Source organism: Mauremys reevesii, linkage group 9 (assembly GCF_016161935.1).
Source record: "Mauremys reevesii isolate NIE-2019 linkage group 9, ASM1616193v1, whole genome shotgun sequence".
NCBI lineage: Eukaryota > Metazoa > Chordata > Testudines > Geoemydidae > Mauremys > Mauremys reevesii.
In genome coordinates, this window is record NC_052631.1 from 25,002,455 (window position 1) to 25,021,571 (window position 19,117).

A 19,117-nucleotide genomic window follows, 5' to 3' on the forward strand; every position below is an offset into this window, starting at 1 on the left:
CAGCTGATGCCAGTGGAGCTAAATCAGTATTAGCAATGATGGGGAATTCTCCACAGGGTAGTCAAGACTCCAGGTTGCTCAGATATCACACGGGGTAGCTTGGTGCTGCCAAAGTATTGGGTCACCAATCTTAAACGTACACATTCTTTCATATCAGCTGGAGATGGAGATCTTTAGCAACAAAAGATTTTGTGAGTCAGCAGAAAATATACAAATTAACGCCCACAAAATAACATACTGAGGGTATGGCTACACTTGAGACTTGCAGCGCTGGGAGTTACAGCGCTGGTCGTACAGCTGTGTAGGGAAAACGCTGGTGTGTGGCCACACTCACAGCTACCAGCGCTGCAGTGTGGCCACATTTGCAGCATTTGCAGCGCTGTTGGGAGTGATGCATTATGGGCAGCTATCCCAGCGTTCAAGTGGCAGCAACGTGCTTTTCAAAAGAGGGGGATGGGGTGCAGTGTGACAGGGACCGGGGGAGAGAGAGAGAGAGAGTGGATTTTTGGAGCCGACACTGTGTATCAGCTCCCTGCCTTGCAAAATCAGATTTTTTTCCCGACCCCTTACTCTTAACTGCAAATAGCCTGAAGACCAGATAAGCAGCTGCTCCAATGGACTCCCTTTCTCACCCCTGCCCCCGCTGTTTCTCTCATCAAGCAAACACTCATCCCCCTGCCTGCCTCATTCACAGCAAGGTAGTGGGTTTATCTCATTTGATTGTTCAGTCAGTTACAGATTGATCACGGCAAACAGGAGCTGTGTTTGTTTTTTAGATAAGCAGCTCCCGGAGCTCCGAGTTCACAACAAAACAAAGAGAGGCAGCATAACAAAACAAAGGGAGTAATTTAGTTAAAAGCATTCTGGGATATCTCCTAATACCCTGGAGGCCAATAACAGCGCTGGTGTGTGGCCACACCTAACGAGCAGCGCTGCATCACCAGCGCTGCAATCCTTACACCCCAAGCAGACCCAGGTGTACGGCCAGTGCTGCAGCCAGGGAGTTGCAGCGCTGGATGTGCCCTGCAGGTGTGGACAGTTACTAATTGCAGCACTGGAAAGCCTCCACCAGCACTGCAAATCTCAAGTGTAGCCATACCCTGAGAATAGCAGGCATTTAACTACAGTGATTTGGATCTTCTAGTTTATTTTATTTATTTATTTGGCGTTCCATACATAATTAAACTAAGCAACCTCTTCTATTCAATTTTGATGTATGAAAATATTGTCAGACCATGCTCGTACTCAACTGTTCCTAAGAAAGACACTACAGTACTGACCGCCTTCAGTATCTCGCCATATCCTTTCACAGGGCAGATATAGCACCAATAGAAAGCAGCATTTTGTGAACCCCTCTCCCCTACTTGTAAAGCAGACAGAATACACTTTTATTCACCTTTTTCTTTATTAAATAATTTTTCACTCCACACACTTTTATAACCACCATTACTTACATGAATGCATTTCACTCAAAGGCCTAAATAGCAGGGACTCAAGTCCAAAGTGTTAGCTTCAAATGACACATTGAAAAACCATGGTCTTTCAGATTTCAGTTAGGCATGTGCTTAAGTGCTTTCCTGAATAAAGGAGGAAATCACAACTCTTTACTCCCACCTCATTCTTTTCTATTCCTTGAACAAATGTCAGAAGTGAAGCTATTCAGTGTCACCAGTCGATTACTTCAAATTGTCTTGAAACCCTTTCAAAGTGGAAGAAGTCAGGCACAATTTGTGTTTTCATTATTCAGAGTGAGACTGAGACTTTACACACAGGGGTGGCATGCAGTGGCACATCCCCAGGAACGGAACAGAGAACTAATAATGACTCTGAGTCACATTTTGCCTTGGAACAAGACAACTCTCACAACACGCTCAGATTCCGCTGAAGCGGTATCAGGCTGTATTCTGAAAACACAACACAGCACCTAGTGGGGAAGGACCCACGCAGCCGTTGTGTCAAGAAGACACAAGCTGGCTCTTGCTGAGTTCTTATGTAGCTGGTGCATGATGACTAACAGGAGTAAGCTATACTAATTCAATTACAAGCCCGACACAGACTGCATGACTTCTTTACACATTTCCTTCCATGCTACACTCTAAGGGTATGTCTACACTATAAAACTAGGTCCATTTTATAGAAGTCGATTTTTAGAAATCAATTTGAGAGAGTCAATTGCATATGTCCACACTAAGTGCATTAAGTCGGCGGAATGCATTCTCACTACCGTGGCTAGCATTGACTTACGGAACAGTGCACTGTGGGTAGCTATCCCACAGTTCCTGCAGTCTCTGCCTCCCACTGGAATTTTGGGTTAAGCTCCCAATGCCTGATGGGGAAAAAACATGGTCATGGGTGGTTTTGGGTACATGTCGTCAGTCTCCCCTCCCTCCGTGAAAACAACGGCAGACAATCATTTCGCGCCTTTTTCTGTGCAGGCGCCATACCACGGAAAGTGTGCAGCCCACTCAGTTCAGCTCACTGACACCACCGCTGTTGTGTCCTGGGTACTGCTGGCAGCAGACGGTGCAGTAGGCCTGCAAACCATTATCATACACCGCTTCCGCTGCAACTCTGCTCTGCTGCTATTGCCTCGATAGCGAATTTTCCATATTGTCTGTCATGGGCACGTGTGTTCTTCCTTGGGAAATGTGCGTGGTGATAACATTTGTCCTCCACCACTTCCGCTGCAACTCTGCTCTCCTGCAGATGCCATACCACAGCAAGCATGGAGCCTGCTCAGCTCACCGCTGCTGCTGTGAACATTGTAAACACCTCGCACGTTATCCTGCAGTATATGCAGAACCTGCAAAAACAGGTGAGGCGGCGACGACAGCTCGATCACAATAGTGATGAGGACATGGACATAGACTTCTCTCAAAGCACGGGCCCTGGCAATTTGAACATCATGGTGTAATGGGGCAAGTTCCTGCCCTGGAATGCCGATTCTGGGCCCAGGAAACAAGCACAGACTGGTGGGACCGCAGGTCTGGGATGATTTCCAGTGGCTGCAAAACTTTCGCATGCATAAGGGCACTTTCATGGAACTTTGTGACTTCCTTTCCCCTGCCCTGAGACGCAAGAATACCAAGATGAAAGCAGCCCTCACAGTTGAGAAACAAGTGGTGATAGCCCTTTGGAAGCTTGCAACGCCAGACAGCTACCGGTCAGTCGGGAATCAATTTGGAGTGGGTAAACCTACTGTGGGGGCTGCTGTGATTCAAGTAGCCAAAGGAAATCACTGAATTGCTGCTATCAAGGGTAGTGACTCTGGGAAATGTGCAGGTCATAGTGGATGGCTTTGCTGCAATGGGATTCCCTAACTGTGGTAGGGCGCTAGACAGAATGCATATCCGCATCTTGGGACCGGATCACCTTGGCAGCCAATACGTAAACCGCAAGGGGTACTTTTCAATGGTGTGGCAAGCACTGGTGGATCACAAGGGACATTTCACCAACATCAACATGGGATGGCCGGGAAAGGTGCATGACACTTGCATCTTCAGGAACTCTGGTCTGTTTGAACAGGAAGAAACTTACTTCCCAGACCAGAAAATAACCATTGGGGATGTTGAAATACCTGTTATCCTTGGGGACCCAGCCTACCCCTTAATGCCATGGCTCATGAAGCCCATATACAGGCACCCTGGACAGTAGTAAGGAGCAGTTCAACTATAGGCTGAGCAAGTGCAGAATAGTGGTAGAACGTGCCTTTGGATGTTTAAAGCTCACTGGCACAGTTTACTGACTAGGTTAGACCTCAGCAAAACCAATATTCCCATTGTTATTGCTGCTTGCTTTGTGCTCCACAATATCTGTGAGAGTAAGGGGGAAGACGTTTGTGATGGGTTGGATCACAGAAACCCCCTTGGGAACTGCCAAGTGATGTGCCAAGACTACTTCTGCCCCTGCTTTCCCTGCCAGCTTGGGACCCCAGCACCCTGTCTTGCTGAGCCAGACACTCCCGTCTGCTCCAACACAAACCCAGGGTCTGAATTACTTGCCCCACAGCTGGAGACTTAACTGAAAGCAGCTTACAGAAGTGTTCCTGTCTTTAACACTCAGATGCCCAACTCCCAATGGGGTCTAAACCCAAATAAATCCATTTTGCCCTGTATAAAGCTTATACAAGGTAAACTCATAAATTGTTCGCCCTCCATAACACTGATAGAGAGATATGCACAGCTGTTTGTCCCATCCGTGCCCGCCCCCCAGGTATTAATACACACTCTGGGTTAATTAATAAGTAAAAAGTGATTTTATTAAATACAGAAAGCAGGATTTAAGTGCTTCCAAGTAGTAACAGACAGAACAAAGTGAATTATGAAGCAAAATAAAATCTACCTCTAATACAGTAAGAAACTGAATACAGATAAGATCCTCACCAGTTCCAGAATGCTTCCTTTTACAAACTAATCTTCTTTTAGTCTGGGTCCAGCAATCACTCACACCTCTTGCAGTCACTGTCCTTTGTTCCAGTTTCTTTCAGGTATCTTTGGGGGGTGGTGAGGCTCTCTCTTTAGCCAACTGAAGACCAAATGGAGGGGTCTCCCCTGGGCTTAAATAGACTCTCTCGTGGGTGGAGACCCCCTCCTCATTCCTATGCAAAGTCCAGCTACAAAATGGAGATTTGGAGTCACCTGGGCATGCATGACTGAGTTCCTTACCAGCCAAGCCACATTTCTGGGAAAGCCCCGATGTGAACTGCTGTCTCCAAGTTCATTGGCTTAAGCGTTTCTTGATTGGGCACTTACTGAGAATAGTCTTTTCTGAGGAAGCTGACCAACTGCTTCACTATAGCCTACTTAGAATCAAACAAGTATGCAGCCAATAATTATAACTTCGAATACAAAAATGATATATGCATAAAAATAGGATTAATAGATTCAGTAGATCATGTCCTTTACAGAAATATGTTACATGGCATATGTAGCATAAAACACATTCTAGTTATTTTATATATGTACACATTCATAAGCATATTTCCATAAAGCCTTATGGGTGGCACCGTCACAATGTTTATGGTGGGGTGGGAGGTCGAGGCAAATCGTCTGACGGCTGATTACACACAGCCAGACACCAGGGCGTTTAGAAGAGCACAGCTGGGCGCCCTGCGCATCAGAGAAGCTTTGAAAACCAGTTTCATGACTGGCCAGGCTACAGTGTGACAGTTCTCTCTGTTTCTCCTTGATGAAAACCAGCCCCTTTGGTTGACTCTACTTCCCTGAAAGCCAACGACCTCCCCCCTTCAATCACCCCTTTCAGAGGCAATAAAGTCGTTATTGTTTCCAAATCCTGCATTTTTTTATTAATTCATCACACAAATGGGGAAAACTCGCAAGGTAGCCTGGGAGGGGTAGGTGAGGAGGGAAGCACTGGATGGGGTGGTGGATGAGGCGAGGAGGGAAGGACAAGGCCACACTACAGTTCAAAACGTATTGAAGGGCAGCCTTCTGTTGCTTGGGCAATCCTCTGGGGTGGAGTGGCTGGGTGCCCGTAGCCTTCCTTCCCCTCCACCCCCCCGTTCTTGAGCATCTGCGTGAGGAGGATATGGAACCTGGGGAGGAGGTCAGGCTGCAGCGGTGGTCTGTGCTCCTGCTGCCTTTCTGCAGCTCCACCAGATGCCCGAGCATGTCATTTTGCTTCCCCATTAGCCTCAGCATTGCATCCCGCCTCCTCTCAGTGTGTTCCTCCCTCCTCTCATCGCGTTCATTTAATGCTTTCCTGGACTCTGCCATTGTTTTCTGCCACGCCTTCTGCTGAGGTCTTTCAGTGCAGGAGGACTGCATGAGCTCTGAGAACATTTCATCGTGAGTGTGTGTTTTTCACCTTCTAATCTGCACTAGCCTCAGGGACGGAGATGATAGGGGGAGCATAGAAACATTTGCAGCAGCAAGAGTTAAAAAAGGGAGAGTAGTATGTAAAAAGATACATTTTAGAGAACAAAGGGAAGACTATTTCGCACTGAATCAAGTGATTCACATTACATAGCACATGTGCTTTTGGTACAAGGTCACATTTTGCCTCTTATATTGAGTGCCTGCCAGTTTGATGTGAGACATCACACACACTCAGCTGGGCAACAGAATTCGGCTTGCAGGCAGCCATGATAAGGCAAAAGGTTTTGACTTCTTCAACCTTCATAACACATGGGAACGGTTTCAAACAGCAGCGCCCTCCTTTCCCATACCAAGCAAAGCCTGTTGGGTTGGCCATTTAAAAGGAAGGGTTATGGTTTTAGAGTGAATGTGCAGCACAATCCACACCTCCCAATTCTCTGGGATGATCGCTTCACACACACACACACCCCAAACGTGTGGCTAGTATAAGGGAAGATCCCGGTCAGCCATGAATGGGCCTCCCCGCACCACGTGGCTAACAGCAGGGATGATTTCTTTTCAGCCAAAGGCAAACAGCCAAAGCCCGGGCCCATTCGCTGCAAGGTTTTATTCTGCAATGATTCCATACTACTTGCTACTGGCTTGGCACAGTAAATTAATCATTAAACACGCTTGCTTTTAAACCCTGTATTATATTTACAACGGTACACTCACCAGAGGTGCCTTCTCTGGCTTCATGGTCCAGGAGCCCGCCTTGGGAGGGTTGGGAGGGTACTGGCTCCAGGGTGATGAACAGTTCCTGGCTGCCAGGGAGAAGGAATTATCCGCTTGCCTGCTGTGCGCTATCCTCAACCACCACCTCCTCCTCATCTTCAATCTCCTCATCTCTGTTGCATAAGATTTCCCCCTTGCAGGTGTCCCTGGACAGGGGGGCCACCCCCAGAATTGCATGCAGTTCATCATAAACCGGCATGTATGGGTCTCTGACCCAGAGCGACCATTTGCATCCTTTGTTTTTTGGTAGGCTTGCCTCAGCTCCTTAACTTTCACGTGGCACTGCTGTGTGTCCCTGTTGTAGCCTCTGTTCATCATGTCCTTGGAGATTTTGGTAAATATATTGGCATTTCATCTTTTGAAATGGAGTTCTGCCTGCATGGAGTCTTCTCCCCATACAGCAATCGGATCCAGTACCTTCCGTTCAGTCCATGCTCTTGTGATTCTGGGACTCCATGAATGTGCTGATCAGCTTGCTATGCTGGCCAAACAGGAAATGAAATTCAAAAGTTCCCTGGGGCTTTTCCTGTCCACCTGGTCAGTGCATCTGAGTTGAGAGTGCTGTCCAGAGCAGTCACAATGGAGCACTGTGGGATAGCTCCCGGAGGCTAATACCGTCTAATTGTGTCCACACTACCCCAAATTCGACCCAACAAGGTTGATTTTAGTGCTAAACCCCTCACCGGGGAGGAGTACAGAAATCGATTTTAGGAGTCCTTTAAGTCGACAAAACAGGTTTGGTCGTGTGGACGGGTGCAGGGTTAAATCGACTTAACATTGCTAAATTCGACCTAAACTCATAGTGTAGACCAGGGCTTAGTCTGCACCATGCACCCAGCCAGCGCTCTGGCTGACGAGTAGAGAAAGTTCCTCCCATTCCTCTCTGTTCCCTCTCTGAGGTGGGAAGTATCAGGTGAATAGCTCCTCACCCACCTCCAACCTTAGTCAGTCATAATATGAACAGAGCTAAACAGAAGAGCAAAGGGAGGCCTCACATCCCTACCTCCCCTGTATGGCTGAGTAAAGGCTGTGACAGTTCAGCCCCGAGTGACTAATGGGCACTGCTGGGTTTTTCCTACAAGGCAGCTGCTGGTTTATGAAAATTTGGGCTTTATAATTCTTTTAATAAGTCTTAAATGTCTCATTTCTAACATCAGAAAAATGGAGTTGAGCAAAACTAGATGAAAGTTTTAGGCTTTTCTGAGTGGCTTCTTGTGAGTGTTGCCACTACATTTCATTAAGTTGTCTTCCCCAGTAAAGCACATGGTTTCCAAAGGAAGCAGACAAGATAGTAAATGCAAAATTAAAAAAAAAACAATAAAAATTTGCTTCTCTAAGTTCAGAGCTTCCACAAACATGCAAGGCCAGATCCTCAGCCAATGTAAGTCGGAGTAGCTCTTTTGATACATACCTGCAAAGAATTGGGCCCAGCAGGTTTACTAACACGTTTTATGCATCAATGAAACTTGAACAAGTTGCGCACAACATTTGGGGCACTATTTAGTTTTCCATGAACACATGAAGGCAGGTTTCCATGGGATATTCAAATTTTGAGCAGAGATTGGCTATGTGATGCAAAAAATTGAATGGCTGAAGTAAAACATTATCTCTTAAGGCCCCCTAATTGGCTGAGCCTGCCCATGTGCTAAAAAGGGTCAGCAGAAGCCATTCTCACTTGTCTCAGAGAAACCGGTAGGTGTGGTAATATCTTTTATTGGACGAACTTCTGTTGGTGAGAGAGTCACATTTTCGAGCTGACACAGAGCTCTTCAGGTCTGGGAAACTGAATCAGTGTGTCACAGCTAAATACAATGTGAATAAGATTGTTTAGCCTAAGCAGTTAACACACATTTCAAGGCACCATTCAAGGTGGAATGGCCCATTAACACCCCTCCAGTCATAGGGAGGAAATGAAGAGAGGGGAGGAGAGAAGCAGCTGTTGAGGGGGGTTGTTAGTGGGTTATAGATTGTTGTAATAAACCATTATTCACACCCGAGCAACAGTCATATCAAAGTAATACTGCAGTGTAGATCAGGGTTCAGTCTTTTGGGGTGCTCAGCACAGTAGCCAGCTGCCAAAGAAGCTTCTGCACTCCTGCTGTCTTCCGGGGTCAAAGGTGAAGGATGCTTTTTGTCCCCTGGAAGACAGTTATTGAATGCTGGGTGTGGGGAGAAACCCTTCTGTTCTATCAGTTAAGTGGGACTTAAAGAGATGTTAAGGAATATTTTTATCATCACATTAAATGATTCTAAGTTTTAATATAATGCCTCACAGCTAGAAGACGACAGAGGTAAGGCCTTTGTGGGCTGGCTGAAGGCTCAGCAGACAGAGGACCAGGAAGAAGTGAGGGATTACGCACTGACAGGCTATCAGATCCTATAAAGTATATAGTCTGGTTGGCACGGGGCCAGCAGGCTCCCTACCCGGTTCTGTGTGGCTCCCCAGAAGCGGCGACATGTCCCTGCTGCTCCTAGGTGGAGGAACGGCCATGAGGGGTTCAGAGTGAGGGTTGGGGCATGGGAGGAGGTGCAGGGGCACGGGCTCTGGGAGGGAATTTGGATGTTGGAGTGGGCATGGGGCAGGAGGTTGGTGTATAGGTGGGAGTTCGGGTGCCGAATGCGGGCGGTGCTCACCTCGGGTAGCTCCCTGCAAGTGGTGACATGTCCCTGCTGCTCCTAGGAACAGACACGGCTAGATGGCTCTGAGTACTGCCCCCACCCCAAGCACTGGCTCCACAGCTCCCATTGGCTGGGAACCATGACTGACAAAAGTGCAATGTAAACATAGCCTAAATGCCCCAATAGCAACTATGTGGGTGAAACCAGACAATCACTACACTGTCAAATGAACTCACAGGAAAATGATAAAAGACATAATAACTATATCACCTGTAGGTAAACACATCTCACAAAGCAATGACTCTATATCTGACCTATCAGTTCTCATTCTCAAAGGAAACCTGCACAGCACTTTCAACAGATGAGCCTGGGAACTTAGATTCATAATTTTGCTAGACATTAAAATCATGGACTGATTAGAGACACTGTATACAGCTCTATGTAGTCGAAAGAGCTTCTCCTATCAACATAGCTGTCACTTCTTGTGGAAGTGGATTAACTATGGCAATGGGAGCAGCTCTTTCATTACCAAAGAAGTATTTTCACTCAAGTGCTACAGTGGTGCAGCTGCACCGATGCACTGTTTTAGATGTAGACCTAACCTTAGAGATTTGGTCTAAACTACCAACTTATGTTGGTATAACTACGTCGCTCAGGAGTGTGGAAAATCCACATATTTAGACTTTTAATTTTGAAACAGTGTTTTGTTTTGAAATTTAGGGTTTTTTTTTGTTTGTTAAAAACAAACAAATGGTGAAAAACACTGAAAAATTATCCAAAATGAAAAACTGGGGAAAAAAATATTTTGGGTCAAACAAAACATTTTGTGCAGCTCAAAATGATGTTAAAAAATGTTGGTGAGAAAAAAAAGAATCAATATAGTTTTGAACTGAACCAATATTTTTTTGGATTGCCTCCCAAACTGAAAAAAAAAATCAATATATTTGCTCAGATGTGTGTGTGTGTGTGTACACACTACTATATTGTACTGAAAGGAAACAGACTTGCTTACTTGCCCAAAATAGTCTGAGCTAGTCAAAGTATCTTAGAAACAATTTGTTCATCAAATTTGACCATCTTCTTTGTGAGCTGTTTATTAAATTATGAGTATTATTGTGTCAATCATCCATTATTCATAATTCCTCAGTCATTTCAAATCAGTATATTTCACCCGATGGAGGTTTAGTGAACTGTATTTCATTGTGTACGCAGAATGCAGTGTTCACAATTCAGCAATGACTGGACACAAGTCACATGTGATGGTTTATATTCCTTGACTGTGTGCCTAATCATCACAAACAAGAGATTAGGTCATGAGGAAATAAACAGGGAAATTAATACTCTCGGGAAAGGGTACACTTTAAGACTTAACAGACAGACCGACCTGGCAAACTTTAGAACATCTGCATTTTTTTTTCTATTCTCTTTTGCATCAGAATGAACATTATATACACATCTATGTCCTGGGCCGCAGAACTTGAAATAGCTAAGCTACTTCCTTCCTGACTGAAGCAAAAGGAAATCTTAAGTGCTATATTTACAATTTAGCAGACTTTAATTTTCGCTTGTCACATTCAGACCTGGAAACTGTGTACGTGGATAGTCCTAACTGCTTGAGAGATAGTGCTCTGACCAATGAGCTACTGTATATTCCTCCTGTCCTCTGCATAATCACATATATCTGTCATATGCATGGAATGAATGAGCTGGTCTCCATTTTATATTATATTGTCAGTCACAAGCCATTCACCACACCACTTGTGTCTTTGTGAATGGTGTTCCTATGTCCTTGCTGTATTATTTATTGGCCTGGGCATGGCATCCAGGGGAACAATCTTATTATTGTGTTAATTGCATGATTTCTTTCTTTATTTTTCATTCTTCCATACCTTCTTTTCCTTCTGACAAACCTCTCTCCTTCCCTTTCTATGTCTAGGATGAGTTTTCAGGCAAATGATCATTTGCAGCAAAATACTCCAAATTTATGCCATCGGTGAAAGTTTTTGTGGCAGTCATTCCAATACTCAAAAAGGGGGCCGGGGGAATACAAGTGAATAGATCAGTCATCAGTTCAAGGTCCTCAGTCCACATCCATAGATATTAATGGAGAGATTCTCATTAACCTGAGACTTGGATCTGGCCATTAACCATTAAAATACTCAAGTTCTTTTTTATTTGCCCAGGTCTAGGTAACTGTCCTATGCTGCTAACAGCTTTTACCATTCCCTTTTACATGGTTCCGGGGGAGGAGAGCATTTTTAAATCCCCAGTTGTCAGGAAGTTCTGAGGGCCATGATGTGTGGGCACAGCACAGGGTGGCCAAAGTTTTGCTAAAGTCAATTTTACTCATTGAGTGAAAATAGTAAAATTATCTTTTCCATGCTTTACTTTTTGCCTATTGCATATTTGATGATCCTCAGCAAACTTGGTTGCCCAGCAAAACTGGTAAAGATAATTCATTTATTCCATGAGGGGCTGCAAGGTCAAGATCTTACTGACTCCTTTCCCATTTCAAATGGAGTCAAACAAGGCTGTGTTCTTGCCCCTGCACTATTCAACCTTTTCTTCACCCAAATTCTCAACAATGCTACAAATGGGCTCAGCATTAGCATATACATCAGACACAGACACGATGGCTCAGTCTTCAATCTTACACAGCTTAAAGCAAAAACAAAAGTAACAGAACTACTAATAAGAGAAGCACCTCTTTGCGGATGATTGTGCCCTCCTAGCACACACCGAGGGAGAGCTCCAATGCATCACAGATCGCTTCGCTGAAGCATCAAAATTGGCCTCACAATAAACCTAGAGAAAACTGGTGTTGCACCAGTCATCTTCACCACTCCATGCAATATCCCCTAGCATATCCATTAGTGGAATTCAACTAAAGCAAGTTGGCAGTTTTACCTATCTCAGCAGCAACATCTCCACAGACGGGCTCTCTTGACAAAGGGATCACGAACAGGATAGAGAAAGCTTCTCAGTCATTAGGAAAGCTATGTAGCAAAGTCCTGAAATCCCACAACATAACCCTTTCAACAACAACAACAAACTTTATCATGCTTTTGTGCTCACATCTCTCCTTTACGGCTCTGAGACCTAGACACCATACAAATGGAGCATCAAACAGCTAGAGGCCTTCCATCTGCGTGTCATTATGGGGATCCGCTGGCAAGACAAAATTACCAACCTGGAGGGTCTCCAAAAGTCAAATACCATAAGCATCAAGGCTATGCTGATAAAAGCCCAACTATGCTGGGTTAGACACATCATTAGGATGCCTGAATATTGACTCCCCAGAAAAAATTTCTATGAAGAATTGGCACAAGGTCACTGGAATCAAGGCCACCCCAGAGAGAGCTACAAGGACAGCATCAAGAACAGCACACACTTTGGTGCAATAAAACCGGATGATGTTGAGAAGGCTGCGTCAAATAGAGCAGCATGGCAACACACAGCACTCAGAGCTTTCCAAGCCTTTGAAGAGGACAGAAATAATCGACTGTTAGCTGCAAGAGAAAAAAGTGTCATACCACTGCTATAGCTACCAAGATGCTCACCAATGACTTTGCCTGCCTGATCTGCTCATGAGAATGTGCGTCATGCTTTGGACTACAGCGTCACTCCAGAATCCATAAAAAGAGAGAGCATGAAAACATCATTGTCGAACTGACGGACTACGTAAGGATTGCATATTTGCTAATTTCAGCAGATGCTCAAACCAAACTTCACTGAAGCAGAATGCTGGCAATGCCAGCAGTTATTTCCGATCTGACTTGATTTGCTCTTTCTTCCTAATGTTTTGATGATGCATTTTGTGATGGGAAGGTGGTGGGTGGTGGAATCTGCCTGTATACTCAGCTGCCAATACTGTGGTCACCCCAAGTTTAAGACTTGGTCTACTCTACCACTTATGTTGATATAACTTATGTCGCTGCAGGCTACCTCCATGAGCGAAGTAAGCTACACTGACCTAAGCACTAGTGCAGTCAGTGCTATGTCAATGGGAGAGCTTCTCCTGCCAACATAGCTACTAGCTCTCATGAAGGTGGATTTATTATGCCGACGGGAGAGCTCTCTCCGGTCAGCATAGAGCGTCTTCACCAAACGCGCTGCAGCTGCGCCACTGCATTGCTTCTAGTGTACACAAGCCCTAAGTGAAAAACTTCAAATCTTTACAACATCCTGCTCACCACAGCTTGTCTGCTACTGTTATCTCAATGAAGACTATGACTGTTATGGAAAAAAATGACGTAATATTTCTTTACTGTGTTTCCCATTTTATTTTATTCCTCTAGGCCTGTATGATAGCCACTAGAAAAGGAAAGACAAATTATGCCCGATAAAACTTGTGAAAACTTGTTGTTTTACATTTCATTAATATTTCCTGTTTTTGACTCATTTGTGTGTACACATTAGCCTTTCAGGTTGATAATCTTACAATCCTTAAATATCTTAAATATTGTAAAATATTCTTTAGAATCATAGACTCATAGAAGATTAGGGTTGGAAGAGACCTCAGGAGGTCATCTAGTCCAACCCCCTGCTCAAAGCAGGACCAATCCCAACTAAATCATCCCAGCCAGGGCTTTGTAAAGCTGGACCTTAAAAACCTCTAAGGATAGAGGTTCCACCACTTTCCTAGGTAAACCATTCCAGTGCTTCACCACTCTCCTAGTGTAATAGTTTTTCCTAATATCCAACCTAGACCTCCCCAACTGCAACTTGAGACCATTGCTCCTTGTTCGGTCATCTGCCACCACTGAGAACAGCCGAGCTCCATCCTCTTTGGAACCCCCCTTTAGGCAGTTGAAGGCTACATAACAAATCCTCCCTCACTCTTCTCTTCTGAAGACTAAATAAGCCCAGTTCCCTTATACAATGGAGAACTAGGTACATGACCTACATAAAGAATCTGTGCTTTTAGGCATTAGATTACAAATTCCAAACCTACGTTTGTCATAACTCATTTCTTAGTCCCATAGTAACTCTATGAACTGCGAAGAGGGAAAGGATATATACAGTATACAAGCATGTACTGTTCTACTCTATAATGCATGAACACCAGTACTTGCTTTTTTGTGAGAGACAACAGAATAGTCATCTGAAGCCATTGAGGCCGAAGCAGGATTTCCCTCTGAGAGTGTCAATCAAGAGGAAGGGCCTCAGAGTGCGAGCAAGCTAAATGCACAACGATTTGGCCATGGCAAAGAAAAAGGGGATTGAAGGTGGGTTGCTGTGGATATTTTGTGCAATTGACTAGAAAAAAATTACCATTGCCCCTGTTTACCATACCATCAGCCACTGTGGTGAAACAAAGATTTTTTACATGCAAACACTGTATGTTAACATCTCAAACACTGCAACTGGCAATGATCTGTGTGTGGGAATAGCACGGGGCTAGCTTTCTGTGGCCCATTACAGCCGCAAATCACAATTGTTGAAGCACAATATTTAGGCCACATTTTAACAAATGCAATATGCATGCTAATTTCACTGTAGCTTCCCCTGCCCTTTTACATTGTTCGAAAACATGAGCCAGCATTTTAAAAAACAAAAAATTTAAAAGTAAAATTTTAAAAAGCCATCTATCCCTTTATTTTAGCACAAAGTAATTCAAACTGTTCCCTCTTCTATTAGAATGATTTCAGCAGGGGAGATGTTTGTGTTCTGTCCATCTTTGCCAGTGAACTAAAATTTCTCATGCAAACTCAACCCAAAAACAACAGCTATAATTCTCTTCACAAAAGGTTGCCACCAGCAAAGCAAGCATATGCAATGCATCCAATTATAGATAAAGAACATAATTTTTTGTTACTTCCCAAGCTTCCATAACTGCTTCTTTAAATAGAATCATGGAAGGCACAGGTGATGAGTGTGCCCACAAGCCAACTGTCATTATGTCAGTCATGCTGATAGCTGTCTTCATGCTGACAATTAGTGGTTTCTCAGAGTGGGCATTGTGCCTAGTTACATTAGTTTATCACTCCCACTGAACTAAAACAAATGGGTAGTGACTTTGCGTGACACTAGATTAGAATTACACACTGGTGCATATGAAGTACAGCATAGGGAGATCAATAAGAATAATCACAAGGCTTGATGATATGTTATTGATTGTACTGTAGCTGCCATCGCTATTAGGATAATTGTTGGGGTTAATTGCAGTTTCAAGCAGAAAAATATATTTAATCCATTTTATATCTATTAAAATACATTAGATAGGATTTAACATTTAGATTCATTTATTAAAATAAAATGGTTCCATTTTTACAATAACTTGTTCTTGCACTGCATTTAGACCAAGGCAGCTTCACCAATCATTCTAATACTCCCTCATCATTGGGGGAGATTTTCCAAGGAAAAGTAAAACCATACTTCTTTAGACTTTGATCTAGAACAAACAAAGACAATAGGGATTTTGAAAGATTTAAAAAACTGCTCAGGCAATGATATTCTCAGCTGATCTCAACAGTGACGTTTACACAGTACATGTAATTAAAAGTGTCTTTAGTATCAACATAATTAATCTCAGAAGTTGAGTATTCAAAGAGCTGAGGAAATAGACTTTTGCAGCTCATTATATATCATGCAATTATATAATGAAGACATCTAGTCATAACGATGTGTCATAATAATTATTCAGTGTCAGAAAAGTTCCATATATTTAGAAATAATCAGAATAGTGGGCCTAAAACATTTTGCTTACAAACCTAAGGGGGTAATTTTAGAGAGACTCGGGCTGTAACTGCATCCTAAGGGGAGGGGGGAGAGTGTTGCCTTAGGGAGAGAATGAAAACCTTCCCTCTGACATAATTCCCAGCGGGGAACGTCACATAGCACAGGCCTAGGAAAGGACAACGACAGGCTGAGCTGTGGGGTCGCTTACAGCTGTTTCATTTCTGTATTTTTCTCAGCAGTGCATTAGGTTCCCACAACAAGCTTGCTGGGCAAACAAAAAACAAGCAGCTTTTAAAAATCCTCCAAGATATAAACATGCTGGCAATTTAAATCCGAATAGAATCTTAGCTTCTCCTCATAATAGTTTTCAAGCATCGTAGCATCACTCAGTAATAGTGCTAATGCACTGTCTACATTTTTTAAAATAAATTAAGTCAAACCAAAAATAATAAACAGTGTTATCTATATTAGTTATGCACCAGTTACTATACTTTGATATTAAGAATGGAAGTGCATGGGTGATTCTTCACTGTGGGGGGATGGAGATGTCTCAAAGTGTGGCATTGCAGACAATGCTATTCTTGTTCCAGCATCTTCAAAGCATTAAGCACGAAAACTAGCAATTAATCCTTCTACTAAGCAGACACTATGTAAGCCCTCTTCCCAACATGCCCTCTACTCCCCACATTCATGAAAACTCTTCTTTCTGGAAAATTAACTTGTCTAAGGAGAGGGTGACACTTCCCCCAAAACACACATCATGACATTGAAGTCTCTTGCCATTTTGGTCAGTCCTCCAGATTCCAAGGGCATTGAGTTTATGCTGAATGCATAACAAACAACCATTGTTGAAAGCCTGGGAATTCTAAGTTATACAGGAGTTTGTAGGCCTTGTACTTGTTTCTGGTATTTGCCATTGTTTGGGTTTTGCCTTTTTTTGATTATTTGGGGAATTCTTAAATCCCTTTATAGTCAAAAGAAATACAATAACCATTATTTCATATTTCTCTAATTACTTATGACTGTTTATCTAGGTATCTTATGGCCTTCATCACCACAATATCGGAGCACCTATGTCACGCAGGATAGAGAGTTAATTGGTGTCAAATTAAAAATATATGCTTTTGAGAGAGACTGGATGGCTCAGGAGATCGGCAAAAGGATGGAAACACTTTTTACTTCTGGGTCAGATCATGAGATCAGTAGTAGCCCAGAGGTATGAATAAAAAGTATGACCATTGGATGGCTGTTCCTCAGTGGCCAATGTGAAATAAACTGGTAGGTCTGGAATCAAGTTCCTAGTGAACAGGTATCCATATCTCAGAAACTGCCTTCACACTTGCACTCACTCCTGTCAGGATTGAGGCACACAGTGCAAGGGAGCGCTCATTGCCACTGTACATACAGTACCTTCTCTGTGGACAAAAAGTATTTTGGCTACAGTGCTGTATTCATCCAGCATATAGAAGGTTAGTCATTTGGAACCAGATATCATATAACCCTCCTCTCCCCACCTCCAATTCTAGCTTTGCTATCAATGTCATCATTATCTGTAAGGGACATATTCAGTGACACGAGGAGGAAAACTGCTAGTATAACGAGAAGAATAACAACCACAATGTGGCCCTTCACCCTATGCCTGCTGAACGTCATACATTTGTCAAAAGTGAATGTGAAAGACATTGCAGGAGTCTGCCAGTGTGCTGTGCAATTAATGAAACACATTCTGTGACATGAACAAAGCCCACCTGTACTCCAATAGCTCATGCCAATCCACTGCTGAAAAAAACTAACAAAAAATCCTCCCTATTGTATGTGCTGCTAACACTCTAGATTTAAAACAAGTTACTCATCAAACTGTCATTTTAAAAAGGATCTGTTTGGGGGCTGTATGCTTCTGGGGACTGCTAATGTGTTATGGAGACTTACCTCCCGAAGGATCAGCTGAAATCTGGCCCAGGCTTTGTGACCAGAAATAATCACCATCAAACAGTTATTCCATAGCCTATGTGAAAGGAGTCTGAAGATCTTAATTTAGGTCCAAGAACCTTTTGTCTCTGTGTTATTTGGAGAGGTGATGGGATGATGTGTGGAGCAATGATGGGCTTGTTTAGTAATGGATGTGTTAAGATTTTAAACGGTGAGGTATATGAAGTTTTCTAATTACGTGTCTGGCTTTACATTTATATATAGAAATACTGTTGACTTGAATTTTGTTAAGCACTAAGGGACTCAAGGGACCATTTGGGATGGACGGCAGAAAAGTCGTGTCCTCTCTTATGACCACTCTGTAAATTGGAGGCATTTTCAAAACTGATAGTGGGAGTTTTTCAATTAAAAAAAAATATGCTACCTCTGTGCCCTTTTAGGCTGTCTTGGTGCTCTGGCTCCATCTCTGTGGTCAGTCATCAGGTTTTACAGAAGGCAGCTTTTATATAAAGCTATGGTAGCCATCCACTACTGAGCCACTTGTGAAATGCCACTGGTTTCCTCAACTTCCCCAGGACCACCGGCACTAAGCAGGAAGCCATATTTAGTCCTATGGGTGCACACTAGCCTATAGGAAGAACCCACAGAGAGCTAGGAAGCAAGCAAAGTGCTCCTAGAGGATGTGGTCAACTCCTTTCTTCATTTTAGTTTACTTGCCTAAGCTGACTGCAGGCGAAATGGTGCAGAGAAGGATCATGCTCCAGATAAGGAGCTACTGCAACATAGTTTCACCCAAAATCCATGTTTCTTGTAGAAATGCAAGACAATGTCAGGGAACATCTTCTGACAGCAGCACTTTGGGAGACAACATCACACTGATCAAGGGGCTGAGTCACCCACAATACACTAGGTTGTACTCTGTGAACTCTTAATGGGCTACAGGATTTGTACTGGCCAAGAACTGAGGACACAACTAATTTTTCAGGTACTCAAAACAATAACCTGTGCTCAAAACAATAACCACCCTGGTCACTTAAAATCAACCATGTACCATGTTCAACAACTTACCAGCCATATTTGCTCTCCTATTGTTCAAAACCCTGGTGCCTCATGGAAAATTTCTAGCTGAATGCCAACTTCAGAAGGAGCAGGGAAAGGAGGAATTTATCCAACACACAAACAGTGTCCGGGCTTCCTGGATGTCCAGAAATCTGCTTATCTCAGAGTCAAAGACTGTGGAAAGATCAAACTGAACAGTAATAGCTTTCTGAGAAACT

The 19,117-nt window shown here is 43.5% G+C and overlaps 1 long non-coding RNA gene across 1 annotated transcript in view; it reads left to right on the forward strand.

Annotated features, from left to right (window-relative positions):
• Positions 1–10,698, forward strand: part of LOC120372391 — a 138,904-nt gene extending 128,206 nt beyond the window's left edge. Inside the window, exon 4 of the long non-coding RNA XR_005584937.1 lies at positions 10,667–10,698. This is a non-coding gene — a long non-coding RNA (uncharacterized LOC120372391). The remainder of the gene's footprint in view (positions 1–10,666) is intronic.
• The last annotated feature ends 8,419 nt before the right edge of the window (positions 10,699–19,117 follow it).